The 15,616-nt window shown below is 46.1% G+C and overlaps 1 long non-coding RNA gene across 1 annotated transcript in view; it reads left to right on the forward strand.

Moving 5' to 3' along the window:
- The first annotated feature begins 11,509 nt into the window (after positions 1 to 11,509).
- Positions 11,510 to 15,616, forward strand: part of LOC138286777 (uncharacterized) — a 47,426-nt gene continuing 43,319 nt past the window's right edge. Inside the window, exon 1 of the long non-coding RNA XR_011202060.1 lies at positions 11,510 to 11,846. This is a non-coding gene — a long non-coding RNA (uncharacterized lncRNA). The remainder of the gene's footprint in view (positions 11,847 to 15,616) is intronic.

The following is a 15,616-nucleotide window of genomic DNA, read 5'->3' on the forward strand; positions in this document are numbered from 1 at the left end:
CCCAGTCACAAAGACCTGGGTTTAATCCATCATTTGTTTCCCCTCCACACCACCCCAGTTTGGACCCAGCCATATGCAAATCAGTCTTGACTCTGTTCCCTATGGGAACAGTCCAGCCCGAACTGCCAAGCTAGGTCCTCTCTGGACCAGAAACAAGCATCCTGGGACCATTTCCAGGGTATCACCCTTCATCAGCCAGGCTAGCTCGAATCCAGTTGCGCAGTGAGCACAGGACCCACATCTGGGCATACCCTTCCCACTTAGGGCAGCAAAACTCTCTCTGAACTTGCTGCATATGATGTTTGCCCCCTTGCGGTTTCACAATCCCTTGATGCTTGAGGAATATGTACTGACTGCATTGGTAATGCGTGCATCATCACCTAATAAGAAATGACTAGTTTTTTCCCAAATGGAAGTGTCACTTACTGCACTTACTTTCATTAGCAAGGTATGTGAGACAAATATTTGCATTTCACTGAAGCTTGTTCATGTGTGTTGATAGTAAACATGGTTTAAATACCCATATCCTCACCTTGGCCTACAGCTCCTCCTTCAATCCTCTCCAGGCTTCTGAGGTTTACAATAAACCTCAGTGTGAGGAAGTTTATATTATTATGTGGTATGGTTGTGCAACCTCACCAAGCAAAAATGGCACAAATCTATATCAGGTCTGATCTATCAGGTTTGTTTGCTAAACCTTAGCTCAATCCTCGGTAGCTGTGGCTCTCAGCAATCAGTGTTTAGCAACAGAATAAGTGCAAGTTATTAAGAAAACATCTAATAAGAAGAAATCTCAAGAACTTAAAAATCTGACACCAATTTATAAAAATAGGCTGTATTTTTATCTTTAAATAGACATTTCAATGGCAAAAATCGACTGGAGGTTTCTGGACATATCAATTTTCAAGCAAGCAATAAATCACTGCTTTTCACCAACTGCAATAAATTGTTGTAATCTACTGCAATTGCCACAACATGCATGTTGAAAACAGCTACCTGGGCAGTCCTGGATGTGCCAACATTGAAAGGGAGCTAGTCACAGGGATCAGTCATTTTCAAGGGGACAATTACCTGTCTGTTTTATCAGTCTACAGTCCAGTTGTGAATCCTATGGGTAAACCTCAGTTAAAGTGAAAGGTGTGGTTTTGTGCAAGACGTACAGGATGCTTAAGATCCTCAAAGATGCTGAGGAAGCTAAGCCAGTTTCCCATTCTTCCTATGCCTATTCCTTGGTCCTCATCCATGGACTCAGGGTGAAGTTCAGCACAAGACCAGCTGCCACTGTTCTACTGGTCTATGGTTACAGCAAAACCAACAGAATCCTTTGGTTGATGATAACTTTCTTGCTGAATGACCAGATGGCTCTCTGGTGACTCTCACAGGTCCAGAAAACTTGGGTATACCTTTTGAGGGGCAGAACTCGGTCTCCCGGACTGCACCTTGGTGTCAAGCAGTGGTCCGGCTTCTTGGTGCAGGTCTCCCAAGGATGCAGGCTTCCCAGGTTTTATGGCTGAAACAGGGAGGTAGCCAACTGACACTTGGAGTCACTGGTTCTGTTTGGCACCGGTGGGAAACTTTTCCATGAGTTGAGCACAGTCCTCTCTTTGTTAGTCCACAGGTGCAGCAGGTGCTGTTCAGTCTTTGGTCCAGCCTCTCTTTGCTGGCTCCACGGAGCAGCAGGACAGTCTTTCTTCAGCTTTCTCTCCAGTACAGGTGTGATCTGTGGTGTGGGTTCCAGGGGTGTCATTTTTAAGCCTAGTATGAGCCGGGGGAAGGAGTCTTCAAACTGGGGGCCGTGCCTCCCTTAGGGGAGCTTTGAGAGATCCCAGGAGGGGCGCAAGGCTCTGGCTTAAAGAATCATTATGCTGATGAGAAGGCTTTGTTTTAAGCTGGAAAAAATTAGCAGCAGTAAACCACTGTGTAATAGGCCATCACTAACATGTTTTGTCATTTATATCCAAGCTGGGAATATGTGAGTATGTGTCAAAAGGGAAGAGACTCCAAATACACTTCATAAAGCTACCCCATCCCCAATAATTCTAACATTCACACTGTGAATACTTTTACACGTTATTAAGGCCTGCCTGACCGAAATAGTATGTTTGGCATCATATATTTGATTCCATTCTTAAGAACAAAACAGGACTTAACTGCAATGTTTAAATAAGTCTACACATATTTAAACATTGCCAATGTAATAGACTAATTGTGAGAAATTTGTAGAAGGGGGCGATATATTTTTTTTCCACTGGGGGGCCCGGCTTTAAAAAGTTTGAAGACCGTTGGTCTAGGGGGATATGGCGACTAACTAGCCAATGGGCTACTTGGTTTCGTCCCGCCTGATGATAACTTCCTGTAAAGTGTGGCATCTAGATGTTCCAGAATGCACTATTCTGCCCACTCCCGACATGGCAGAACCTTTCTCTCTGCATATGGAGCTCCCTTGCCCAACTAGAAATGTGCATACCTGGGGGCTACACTCCGTTGCAAAACTGGTTTGGCACTGGCTTCTCCCTCTGTGCCTGAGATGCTAGCCTGTCTGCCTTCACAAAAGAGGCCCTTCCTAGTTTAACTACCATTTGCCCTTCATAGGTGGTTTCCCCTTTGAAGCTCACCTTTCAGGCCCATACTCACTCTGGGCAGCTCACAAGGAGGAGGTCACACCTTTTCTCTTAGCAGGAACTTTCTTACTCTTCCTGAGAGTCATTCTAACCTCTACACAGAAGAGCAGCAGGCTGTCTCAAGGACAGCACTTGTGTTCAACAAAAAACAGTTATAGTAAAACTTTGAGCAACAAAGAGGCAGCTTTCTTCTAAATATGCCATTTCCAAAATAAATGGAGTACATTTTATTTTACTTGAACAACAAGTCAGCTATAGTGCAACAATTATATAGATATCTTGAAGTACCATAACTATTAGCCCCATTTGAAAGTTAGCACTGATGAGTGTCAGTTGGTAATTCTGTACTTGCCAGTGGGGCTACTAGCCTTGCTATAGTAAAAATGACATTGTAGGGCTTTTACTGCCAGGACAAGTAAAGTTAATAAAACACATTTCCTTTGTTTTAATATAATGCACCCTGCTTTTAAGGATCAATGGGCCTGCCTTAGGGGTGACTTAGAAATAGTATAAAGGGAGGTTTGGACTTTACCATTGGTTTAAATGGCAAACTCAAGTCAGCAGTTTGAAAACAGCTCTGCCAATCTTCAATGGCAGACTGGGTGTCATGCGTTGCTCTGTCACAATTATGATGGCACAATAAGTGCTGCTGTCCACATTGGACACTTAGATTACAGGCCTAGGCACCCCTGGTACCATATACTAGGGACAGACATATAAATGATCTTATGCCGATTATGGGTGAACCAGTTGTAGGAGGCTGGTGTTCTATGTAGTCTGCAAAATCAGGCATACTGTGTAGAGTGTCCGGGAAACAACATGTTGGTTTACAGAGGTAAAAACTAATGTTCTAATATTAATGGTAACTTGGTCAAGAAGTGAGGCTAATCTTGGAGAAATGCAAAGCATTTGTTGTACTCACAGTATCAATAAAGCAAGACATACACTCAAAACATTAACTCGAGACCAATTTTTTAAAAAAAGTTCGATTTTTATAAAAACTTTAAGACCAAAACCATCAAAATTGGGTAAGTACTTTTTAAGTTATGAATTTTCAAAGTTTAAAACATGTGTCAGTTCTGTGCGCACCATAGAAATCAATGGAGAAATACTTTAAAAATGCATATAAAATCAGGCGATGCGTTTTCCAATGTCTCCTTTTGCAGGTATGTCGAGGTCAACGGTGGGCAATACAGACCAGCTGGAGAAGTTTGTGTGGCTCCTGGTTTCAGCAAGAGCAGCTGCAGAAAGTCGTGGGAGCTGGTGCAAGGCCTCTGCGGGGGAACACTTGGAAAAGTACTGCACAGATGGACTGCGGGGTGAGTCCCGTAGGCTCCCATGGAGTGTTGAGGCCAAAAGTGGTAGGAGGCCCTTAGAGCACAGCTGGATCTTCGGTTCAGGGTACAGGGTGGCCAGGTGCAGTGAGGTTGTGAGCCAGGAACTGTGCACAAAGGTGCCCTTGGAAGCAGGAAGTAGGTTGCATTGAGAGTCGCTTGCAGGTCAGAAGGGGCACTCTGGTGCGAGGTCCTGGTGTTTTTGGAAAGTTCCTTGACTAGGGCTTCCTCCGGGTCTTTTTTCAGTCAGGAGTGGGCTGTCTTTAGGGATGTCCGATGTTAGGTGACCAGTACCTAGGGCTATCGCACGGTTTGGCCACTAGAGGTTGCAATGCCACCAAACTGGGCACACACTCACAAGGTTTGTCCTCACGGTCCATTGGGTGGAGTTTGGTCCAGCTGCAGCATCTGGTTCCCTGGTCAGCAGCCGGTCAGTGAGGTGGACTTCACTGGTCTTCTGGTCTTTGTTGTAGGAGAGTGATGCTTTCAATCTGGAGGGAGATCTTTAGCAATTTTCAGAAGGGTGGAGGACCTCTGGGGGTTTTGTAGAGTCTGACAGATGTCTGAGCAACCCCTCAGTGGAGATTGTTGCGTCCGAGGTGCAGCAGGCAGGGTTTGGCGCCTTGTCTTGGTGCAGCAGGACTTCAGTTCATATGCCTTGGGTCTTCTTTGTTGCTGGTCTTCTTTCGTCCTTGGAATCTGAATCTCTGGTCTAGGGGTGCCCACTAAATGCTGTATTTAGTGGGTATTTGGGGGAGTACCTAGCTTTGACCAATGGGTCTTCTACTTTAGGGAGGCTACACCCACTTCCTGTGGGCAGAGGTCACTTCCCTACACCTGATAGGCTATCCTCCTTCCATGCAAGAGGCAGGAAAATGAAATGATGGGGTCACTCCCCATGCAACACCTTAGGGGTGATGCAAGCTGGGGATGCCCACTCCTCCTGTCCTTTGTGTGTTTTCCCACCATTGCTCCGACCAGAAGTGGGGGTTTGCAATGGGGGAGGCCATCTGCTACAAGCAGCAGGCTTGGGGGTCAAGTCTCAAGGACAGCAAGCCCTTTGAAGTTCGCTAGCAGGGCAGTGCACATTCCTGGGTGGAGGTGTGATAGCACCTCTGCCAAGGAAGGTCCTTGTTCTGGGACCCAGAGAGCAGGAGCTCTCACCTCAGGGTTCCAGAATATTGTCTGGTGGTGGCAGGCTGGTTGTGATTAGCCAGCAACCATGCCAGGGTAGTTAGCGTTTGCAGGGGGCACCTCTAAGGTGACCCCTGGGAACATTGTGTGTAATAAATTCAATACTTGTACTAGTTTGGATTTATCATTCTGAGCTGTTTGATACCAAACAACCCAGGGTTCAGAGTAGCTATCATATAGCTGTGAAACTCGTACTGACCAGAGTCCAGCACATGCATTTGAAATGGCTGCTCTGTTCACTTACTATGTCCCAGGTTTGTGAAGGACACAGTAGGGGCATGTTGCTCATACATCTATGCCCACACATACAATAAAGTGCACCCTGCTTTAGGGCTAGAAGGCCTGCCAGATGGGTGGCTTACCTATATTGCATGCAGCGCATAGTGGACAGGGCACACAGGATGTGTGCCATGTGGAGTCTGCATTTTAGGATTGCACTAGAACCCTCAGCCTGCAATGGCAGTGCTGGGTGCATCTGGATGAATGGCCCGAGCGAGTGGCACAATCTGTTCTGCTGCCCTCAGGGGCGTACCCTTAGTACACCAAGCTCCGGGTACCTAAGTACCATGTACCAGGGACTTATAGTGGCAGAAAAAGGTGTTGCCAATTGTGCCAATGCACCACAACAGTTTTAGGGATGAGATCTGGCTCAGGGAACCTGGTTACAGGGGGCCCTGGGCACTAATAACTTTGAGACCACATCAAATACCAAGCACAAAGTGGGGGCTAACTATGACAAATAGGCCTTTCCTCACACCAATTAGACATATACCATTCAAGGGTGTTAACACTGGCACTGCGCCTAATTGGAAGGACGCAGGGCACATCTACAGTAAAAAAATCAGGAGTTTCAGTCTAAAAGTCTGGCAGTGATCATACAAGAAGAGACATTTCCTTACATTAAGTATTTCTTCTGGTTGGAACGTAAAGCCTGGTGCTGATTCATTGCTAGTAGCCATGCTCTCCCATTGGTAATTGGAGAGTAGTTCACACAGGTGATAGAATCATTATGCCCTCATTTAGATAACCTCTATAAAGATGTCAGCAGTGTACATCTAACACTCTCAGCCATGTAGGCCTCATAGTTGTGTTTCCCAATAACTTCAGATGTTCAATCAGAGAAAGCCAAACTCTCTCAAAGATCCAAAGTTGAATGGACATGTTGTATGTGATTTTTCCATACCTAGGACTGACCATAACTTATGATACTCGGGTCATTGAAGGCGGGTCTGGCTTCTTCCAAATTGTCACTATCAGTTGATTGTGCCCTTGTAGAATTTGGACACTGTTTTAACTACTAGACCTTAAAGGCACAATATTAGCACTTCAAGTACCCCCCATATTGAGAATCCCAAAATGTGTTTATCTCAACTGAACGCTTCCTTCCAAAAGCATTTTATGAAAGGCAGAGCCATCCTGAACCTCTTATCTTTAGTAAAATCCCGATGTCCATGCTGAAATGAATATAAGCACCTGTGGGTTTAGGTACCAATATTATACCTCTCCCAAAGAAACTTCCAGCCCTCATCACTTGCAGCCAGATGTACACCGCATTTTTCTGGTTGCAAATGGCTCGATTCTCAGAATATACAAAATGCGATTCTGTAATAACATTTTGCATTTGAGATTTGGCATTTGAACGGGGCATATTTAGGGCATCCCTTCCAAATACTGAATCAGTGTGCTATGTACTACTGATTTGCAGCCAAATTCCTGTCATACTTGTGGTAACCCATTCGCAAACGGGAAGGGTTCTCCAAGGGACCCCTTCTCATTGAGAATGAAAATAATAGCATTTTTTATGGTAAGGTAAAGGTCCCACGGACCACTGCCTACTCTTAAAAAATTAGACTTAAAGGTTTCATTTTTTTTCTTTTTAAATGCATCCTGCTTTCCTTTAAGGAAAATGGGTATGCCTGGGTTGAGTGAATGGAGTCCGACTACGCAGAATTCCACGGAGTTGAAAAAGAACTCTGTGGAGTTCCGTGCCCTGTGGAGTCCTCCTGAATGCGCCCATTTCGGAAGCACTAAGCAGGGTCGGGCCTTTGCAGGCCCGACCCTGCTTAGCGACTCCAAGATCGGGTGCATTCATGAGGGCTGTAGGCAGTGAAAGCTGCCATTTCAGGCCTCTTAGTGCACATTGGGAAGGCCGGTGCACAAGAGGCCTGAAACTGCAGTTTTCTTTCACTGTCTACGGTCCTGGCCTGTTAAGGGCTGCACAGCGCAAGTGCAGATTGTCTGAGCTTGTGCTGTGCAGCCCATACTGGGCTACAGCTTGCACCAGGTGAGCTCCGCTCCACTGGCGGGGCTAGTGGAGTTTTTTGGATAACTCTGTTAGCTCCGCCAGTGGAGCGGAGATCCCCGCACAGGACTAAAAGTGGGCTGCATTTAAGAAAAAAAGATAGCTTTATTAAAAAGCAATCAGGACTGCATCACATACCATCTGCACTTTGGTGATATACTGCATTTTCGTTTTTCTGTGGTTTTTCTTAGTAGCCCTGAGAAGTAGAAGTGGCCTGGTGCAGGAAATCATTCAAATGATGTTAGGGAAAACCCCAGTTTTAGAGGACTTTGCTTTGACAGTATTCCCTGTGTGGAGGGCCAGAGAAAGGAAAATGAGGGGTTGAGTAAGATGAGGAGAGCATTCATGGCATCACATATACAGAAAGTAGACTGTGACTGGATGTGACTCTACCGAGGAGGGCTCTGATAATCAATACGCTCAGTAGGAAAAGCCTCCAAATGGTGCCTTACCCTCCCCAAGGGAAGGAGAGACCTTTATTAAGAAAAAATGACTCAAAGGATACACTTTCCCTAGAGAAGAGCGAGGAGCCAGGCGTGACTTTGACAATGAGGTACTTAGTGGCTCCTTACCGACTGCATGACTGCAGGGACGAACCTCCCCGCCCTTGAGCAGTGAGTCTGTTACCCAAAGGTGGAGCAGTGTCTACAAAGTGGTGAATAAATATACTCACTTTGCATGCAAAGTAGTGGTGCATGCCAACACACAAACAAACCTCAATATACTTCACTGGGGCAATGTATGTTGAGAATGTCCTGATGAATGCCGTGGACCAAAGAAGCCTTAGAATAGAGGCCGAAACATGTTGACTGTAAACACAGAGTCATAGGACCATTATACCCTCAAACCCCTTGGTGATATGTTTTCAACTATAAGCCCCCACCCCACCAGAACATTATTAAAGGAATACCTCAATCTGGTGGAGATATTTTTAGCTTACAATACATTACATGTTCAAAGTGCTCCCTGGAATATGGTTGAGCCCATCCTGGCTTTTAGGGCCAGGATGAGATCCGATGATGAAGCGTGCCACAAATAGAGTGGGTGAAGGTCTTAAGAAAAGGAAAACAAAATGTACTTTTTTCTGTTCTTGAGGTGTGACAGGGCATCCATGAGGGACAAGTACTACATTGGGCAAAGAATACCCCATAAGTCTACTTGTAGGGCTCTGATAATCACCTGTGGTGAAGGAATGCAGCATAGCTTGTAGTTTCATGAGGAGAACAGCACTTCTAATGCAAGTGTCCCTCTCCAGTGGCATCCAGGAGATGCGGAAAGCTGTCCATGTGCAGCTGGTATGTAGTGAGAATGTAGGGTCGGAATATCTTCTGAGATTAATGCATCTCCTAGTGAGCATGGAATTCACCCTGGCAATGCGCCTTGGCCCTGGCTGCATCCTTATACTGCAGCTCAGTAAATGCCTCCTGGATCACAATGTGCATTTCATGCAACCTGAAAGAATGGCAATTGTGTTTGCTTCACTCTGCTGGCCGGAAGTGAGGACTGGGAGGTGTGGAAAGCATTTATTAGCCTTCCCAGTAAGCGGTGTCACCTGTGAGTCCAGCTGTTTCCTGCTGTGCCCTTCAAGCCAGTGGTGTGTGTAGGAATGTGACATTATATTGAAAAGATTGAAGTCATTTACTAAAAAGCATCGATGGTGTCTGTATCATCAATAATGTCAGCCATGTTTTGTTTAGCCTTTGTGTTGTTGTGCTTGCCAATGTTGACCTCTTCCTGTGCAGTTGAGGAGGCCTTTTTCCCATGTGATGCTAGTTGTAATTGTGGAGAGTCGATCTTTCCTCCTGCAGTATTGCTGAGTGCTGTAGTTTCGTCCTCGTCAAAGCCTTCGGGGTGAAATAGATATGCAGATTGGAAGTGCTTGGAAAGCTGAGATACTGACCTGCAGAAGCAGGAAATATGAATAGATGCCAGAACATTAACCTTCACAGAGGGGCAGGCGAGAGTCCAACCCCACTGCCTTCCCGTCCTTGACATCCCAATCTCCTTGTAATGTTAGTATCAGTGGCTGGTTTTGTTTAGACGTGTTGTGGAAGCTTCCTGGGTAATCCCTAAATAACTGAATTAGTTAAATAGCAGGGCGACGAGCACTTCATGAGTTGGACAACTGGCTACTTCATAGAAATGATGATGTCAGGAGGGGGAGACTTATGGGGCTGAATCCCATCTCTTGGAAGCCACAATCTTTGTTGTACCACTTTGAATGTGAATTGTCTAGGCACCGAGTAGAGAGAGCGCTAGCACTCATGGTGCCAGGTGTACAAGCTTTTTGTTTTTGCGACCAGGGGAAAAAAATTTACAAGGGCCCTGTTTACGATTCAGTAACCTATTACCGAATTGCAAATAGGAATTGCTATTCTGCATTAGGAAGGGGTGTATTTAGGGCACCCCTTCCTAATGCCAACTCACAGTGGTATGTGTGAATGTTTTGAGACCAAAATGTGAACTCTGAGTTGGTGGTAATCCATTTACAAATGGTAAGTGTAATAACGTGAGTCCACACCAGATGAAGATATGTGGTAGGAGGTATTTATTACAGCCTCAACCAACAGCCAGCATATCAACTGTCATGCAGAGAACCCTGCATGACAGAACCTCAGAACAAGCTGGTTCCATGCCCAGTGTTCTGGCATGGAGCCATGTTACATCATTACACTTCTTCCTCTTTACATTAGAACAGAAATAACATGAGAACAAAAAACACATTTGAACAGAAAGAAAAAGAGGGTAGAAAGAACTACACAAAATCACGCAAATGTAAAGGAAACCTGCGTGTTCTGACACTCCTACGAGTATTATCAGACCTTAAATCAATGTCAGAGGGAAAACAATAAGAAGTATCATCTCTCCTGTCGGCCACACCACACCCCCCAAAATGTGCTACACGACTATGATTCCAGATGCGACCATCATCCGTCTTGACAGCATTTTTAAACAGCTTAATTATAGTTTTTGGAGAGGTATATTTTGACCAATTTTGACACCCAACAGGAGCTTTGACCTTTACTTTATCTCCAACCTCAAAATTTGTAACTTTCGCATTATTCCTTTTACTCGTAGGAGTGTCAGAACACGCAGGTTTCCTTTACATTTGCGTGATTTTGTGTAGTTCTTTCTACCCTCTTTTTTCAATACTAACAACCTCATCCAACGGTAGCTCGTCCTTTAGCCAGAGTTCTTCCCTCACTTTATCACTGCAACACCTCAGCACAAACTGATCTCTAATCCTTTCTTCTACCAACGCCCCAAATTTACAACTTGAAGCCAACTTCCGTAAAGCCGTAATATATTCTTCAACACTCTCCTCTTTCCCTTGCTCCCGCAAACCAAAATGGTACCTTTCCATAATAGTACTAATCTTTGGCAAGTAATGTAAATCTAGTTGTCTTGCACATATTTCATATTCATTCAACCCCTCTGATCAGCTTGCGACAATGGAGGTAGATTTTCCAACACCTCCTGTCCTTCACCCCCTAAACAATGTAACAAAAGTGCTTGTTCCTTTCACCACTCAAATTCGTACCACACACCCTGGCATAATTCTCAAAAATCTTTTTCCATTTCTTCCACTTAATAACCGGTTCTCCTGGATCTGACAAGAAAAACGGCGGCGCCGTAACATTCTGCATACTCACAAGAGGTGTAAAACACTTCTTCACCACAATATATTCCAAACCCTACTAGTTGCTAAAAGTACTTGAAGTCCAAAAGGTGTGCCAGTCACTGTATGTCCCAGCACGATGCCGCTATATCAAACACGGGTCTTCAGGTGTGTTTGTCACCGCAGAGACGACCTTTTCAGTTTAATTCATTTTACAACGCCGAATACTTGTATTCCACAAGTGCAATAAAGTTTCCAAAGAAATGTATATTCCCGTGACCACAAACCAATATAGTGATCCTTATCCAGTCTCCGTCTAAGTTTCAACTTCAAATAGACCGTCGATGTTCTACTTCGATGTCCTCCAACAATTGCGCTGTAAAAAAAAAAAAAAAAATCCTTCTTCCTCATCTAAGATGGCCGCCACGAAACATTTGGTCCGTTTTCTTCAGGCAGTTGGGCTTGCTTTCTCTTTGAGCAATCTCGGATCGTTTTCCTCACTCAAAATGGCCGCAACCAAACATCCAGTCTATTTTCTTCAGTCAATCTGGCTTGTTTTTCTCCTTTCACCACACTCAAGATGGCCGCCAACAATTCCCACAGCTTTCAGTCCCTTTCCAATTGCTCACTGACCTTCTGACGTCGTGAAGCATACAGAGACCACTTTGATCCTCAGTAAACGCTCAGCTTTCCACAAAGCCCCTACAACCGCAATTTCACACTTTTCTCCGCTAGAACATGCTGCAAGACGCTCGATCCTCTCCCAGCACGTCTCTGTAAGTTATCTCTGTTTTTCTCTTAAATAATCCAAGCTCTTCCTTCTTTGTTGTTGTTGAGGCTGTCCCTTCCTCTGTGTTCCTTTCTCCGCCCAAGCGTCGCCAGTGTAATAACGTGAGTCCACACCAGATGAAGATATGTGGTAGGAGGTATTTATTACAGCCTCAACCAACAGCCAGCATATCAACTGTCATGCAGAGAACCCTGCATGACAGAACCTCAGAACAAGCTGGTTCCATGCCCAGTGTTCTGGCATGGAGCCATGTTACATCATTACAGTAAGGGGTCCCCAAGGGATCCCTTCCCCAATGTGAATATTGATGAAAACATTTTTAAGAGCAGGCAGCGATCCCACAGACCACTGCCAACTCAAAAAAAATGAAAAGAAAACTTTTTTTTATTTGAAACACATCCCGTTTCCTTTAAAGATAAAGGGGCTGCACTTTAAAAAAAAATGCTTTTTTGAAAAAGCAATCCCAGACATGGTGGTCTGCTGACCCAAGCAGGCCACCATCCCTCTGATTTTTACGATTCACAATGGGTCGCAAAGCGAGGCCTACCTCAATATTAATGAGGTAGGTCTATTTATGACCCAATGCGCCTCGCACAATGTGTTAAACACATATTGGTACATAGGTGTTTGGTATTACCAAATAGTGAATCGCAGAAATGTGATATTTGGTAATTACAAAACCATGTACATCTGACCCAAGATGATGTTCAATCAGAGAGCTGAAACAATCCATTTACAACAAACTCGTATGAGAGAGAACCAGAAGCCAGTTCAGGGATGTAGGAAAGTGCTAATGTTGGCAGTGCTACCCCCCCCACACACACTTTTTGCCTGGTGTTGGTTCCAACTTTGATTGAAAGTGTGCTGGGATCCTGCTATCCAGGTCCCCAGCACCAGTGTTCTTTCCCAAAATCTGTACCTTTGTTTCCACAATTGGCACAACCCTGGCACACAGATAAGTGCCTTCTAAAAGGTACCCATGGTACCAAGGGCCCTGTGGCCAGGGAAGGTCCCCAAGGGCTGCAGTATGTATTATGCCACCCTAGTGGACCCCTCACCAAGCACATGTACATTGCCTTGCAGACTGTGTGTGCTGGTGGGGAGAAAAATGCAAAGTTGACGTGACACCCCTCTCAGGGTGCCATGCCCACAAACCACTGCCTGTGGCATAGGTAAGTCACCCCTCTAGCAGGCCTTACAGCCCTAAGACAGGGTGCACTATAACACAGGTGAGGGCATAGCTGCATGAGCAATATGCCCCTACAGTGTCTAAGTCCATTCTTAGACATTGTAAGTGCAGTGTAGCCATATTGAGTATACTCCACAGCTCCATAATGGGTTTACTGAATACTGGGAAGTTTGGTATCAAACTTCTCAGCACAATAAATCCACACTGATGCCATTGTGGGATTTATTGAAAAATGCACACAGAAGGCATCTTAGAGATGCCCCGTGTATGGTAGCCCAACTGCTAGTGTAGGATTGACCGGTCTGTGGCATCCTGCCACTTTCATACAATTTTCTGACCACATGGGTTGAGTGCCTTTGTGCACTCTGTGGTTACAAACAAAGCCTGTCCTGGGTGGAGGTGTTTCACACTTCCCACCTACACGAACTGTAACACCTGTCGGTGAACCTCAAAGGCTCAAGCCTCAGATTACAGTGCCCCAGGGAACTCCAGCTAGTGGAGCTGGTCCCACCTTTGATGGCAAGTCCGGCGGGAAAATGAGGGAAAACAGGGAGGGGTGACCACCTCAGCCAGGACCACCCCCTAAGGTGTCCAGAGCTGAGGTGACCCCCACCCTGCAGAATCCTCCATTCTGGTTTGGAGGACAGGGACCAATAGGATTAGGTTTGTTCCCCCCTCCCTAAAGGGAGTGGGCACACAGAGGGTGTAGCCACACTCAGGGACAGTAGCCATTGGCTACTGCCCTCTGACCCCTAAAAACGCCCCTAAATCTAGGACTTAAGGGCCTCCCTGAAACCAGCTCACCAGATTCCTGGCAACCTGACAAGAAGAAGAAGGACTGCTTAGCTGAAACACCCCATCAGAGAAGAAGGAAGACGACAACTGCTTTGGAACCAGCCCTACCGGCCTGTCTCCTGCTTCAAAGAACCTGTAAAAGACCAACTACACATCCAGCGAAACCAGCGACTTCTGCCCAACTCCAGAGGACTGCCCTACAACCAAAAGGACCAAGAACTCCGGAGGACAGCTGCTCTAAGAAAACCCTACAACCAAGGACTCCCAACTCACTCCGGATGCATGAGTCCTGACCCCTGTGCACCCAACACCTACGGCCCGTGTCCAGGTGGTTCACCAAGCAAGAGAGGGTCCCAGGCGATTACGAGCAAGTGCCCACCCTGGGTTGACCTCTCCACCCCTCCACGAGGAAGCCTGCAGAGGGAATCCCTAGAACCCCCCTAACCACGAAGCTCCGGACAAAGATATCCGACACCTACGGACACACTGTACCTGCAGCCCCCAGGCCATGGAGAAACTGACACCTGATGCATCTACGTTCAGCAGACAGCCCTCTTCCCTGTCCCACCAGTGGTGTGCCCGAGACACCCCCCTGGACCTCCCCAGCTGCCCCTTAGTGACCCCCCGGGTCTCGTCATAGACCAGCATTGGAAGCCCGACATCCTGTTTGCACCCTGCACCTCGCCACCCCTGTGCTGCTGAGGGTGTTTGTTTGGTGCCTACTTGTGGCCTCTCCAGTGCTCATTCAATTCCCCCTGGTCTGCCCTCTGAGCCATGGGTACTTACCAGCAGGTAGGCCTGATTCCGAGTACCCCCTTTCTCCTTAGGAGCCCACATTAAAATTGCTCATCTTTAACCTCTGCACCTGGCTGGCACAGTGTTGCTGGTGGTGGGTGTTTGGGGTTAACTTGAACTCTAACCGGTGGACTTCCTAAAATCCAGAGACTGAAACTGTAAGTGTTGTACTTACCTATAAACTAATCTAACTTTTCTTCCACCCAGGAACTGTTTCTGAAAATTGCAGTGTGTCCATTTTTAAAACAGATTATTGCTAATATTTCAAGAACTGTATTACTTATCCATTTCAAACAAAGTACTGTTGATACCTGTGTAAAATACGAATCTTTAAAGGTACTTACCTGCAACTCGAATCTTCTGGTTCTAAAAATAAGTTAAGAAAATATATTTTTGCTATATAAAAACCATTGGTCTGGACTTAAATCAATGAGTGTTCGTTTCCTCTATTGTCTGTGTGTGTACAACAAATGCTTTGCACTACCCTCTGATAAGCCTAACTCCTCGACCACACTAACACAAAAGAAAACATTAGTATTATCTACTTTTGCCTCTGTTAAGCCTCTGGGAAACCCCTGGACTCTGTGCACACTATGGGCCTCATTATGACTTTGGCAGTCTTCCTTGAAGACTGCCAAAGCCGCAGGTGCAAGGAGACCACCAGTGATGGCTGTCTTCCGCACACCACATTACGGGTACTGCTAGATTTCTGCCACATTTTGGGCAGAAATTTAGCAGTAGTCGTGCTGGCGGGTGGAGGAACTCTGGCAGTTTCACCACCGGCCCGCCCGCCAGAAGGACACTGCCCACCGTATTATGTGCAATAATATGGCCTGGCGGTGTCCTACTGGCGGGGCACTCCTGACGGTGGAAGCGCCGCTACTCGCTCCCTGCCGGATGACCTCCTCCCCAGACCAGGTAAGTTGATCGTCCGACAGGGGAGAGGGTGGGAGGGTGGGGGGTGTTGTGTGATTGTG

The sequence above is a fragment of the Pleurodeles waltl genome, chromosome 3_2, assembly GCF_031143425.1.
Source record: "Pleurodeles waltl isolate 20211129_DDA chromosome 3_2, aPleWal1.hap1.20221129, whole genome shotgun sequence".
Lineage (NCBI taxonomy): Eukaryota > Metazoa > Chordata > Amphibia > Caudata > Salamandridae > Pleurodeles > Pleurodeles waltl.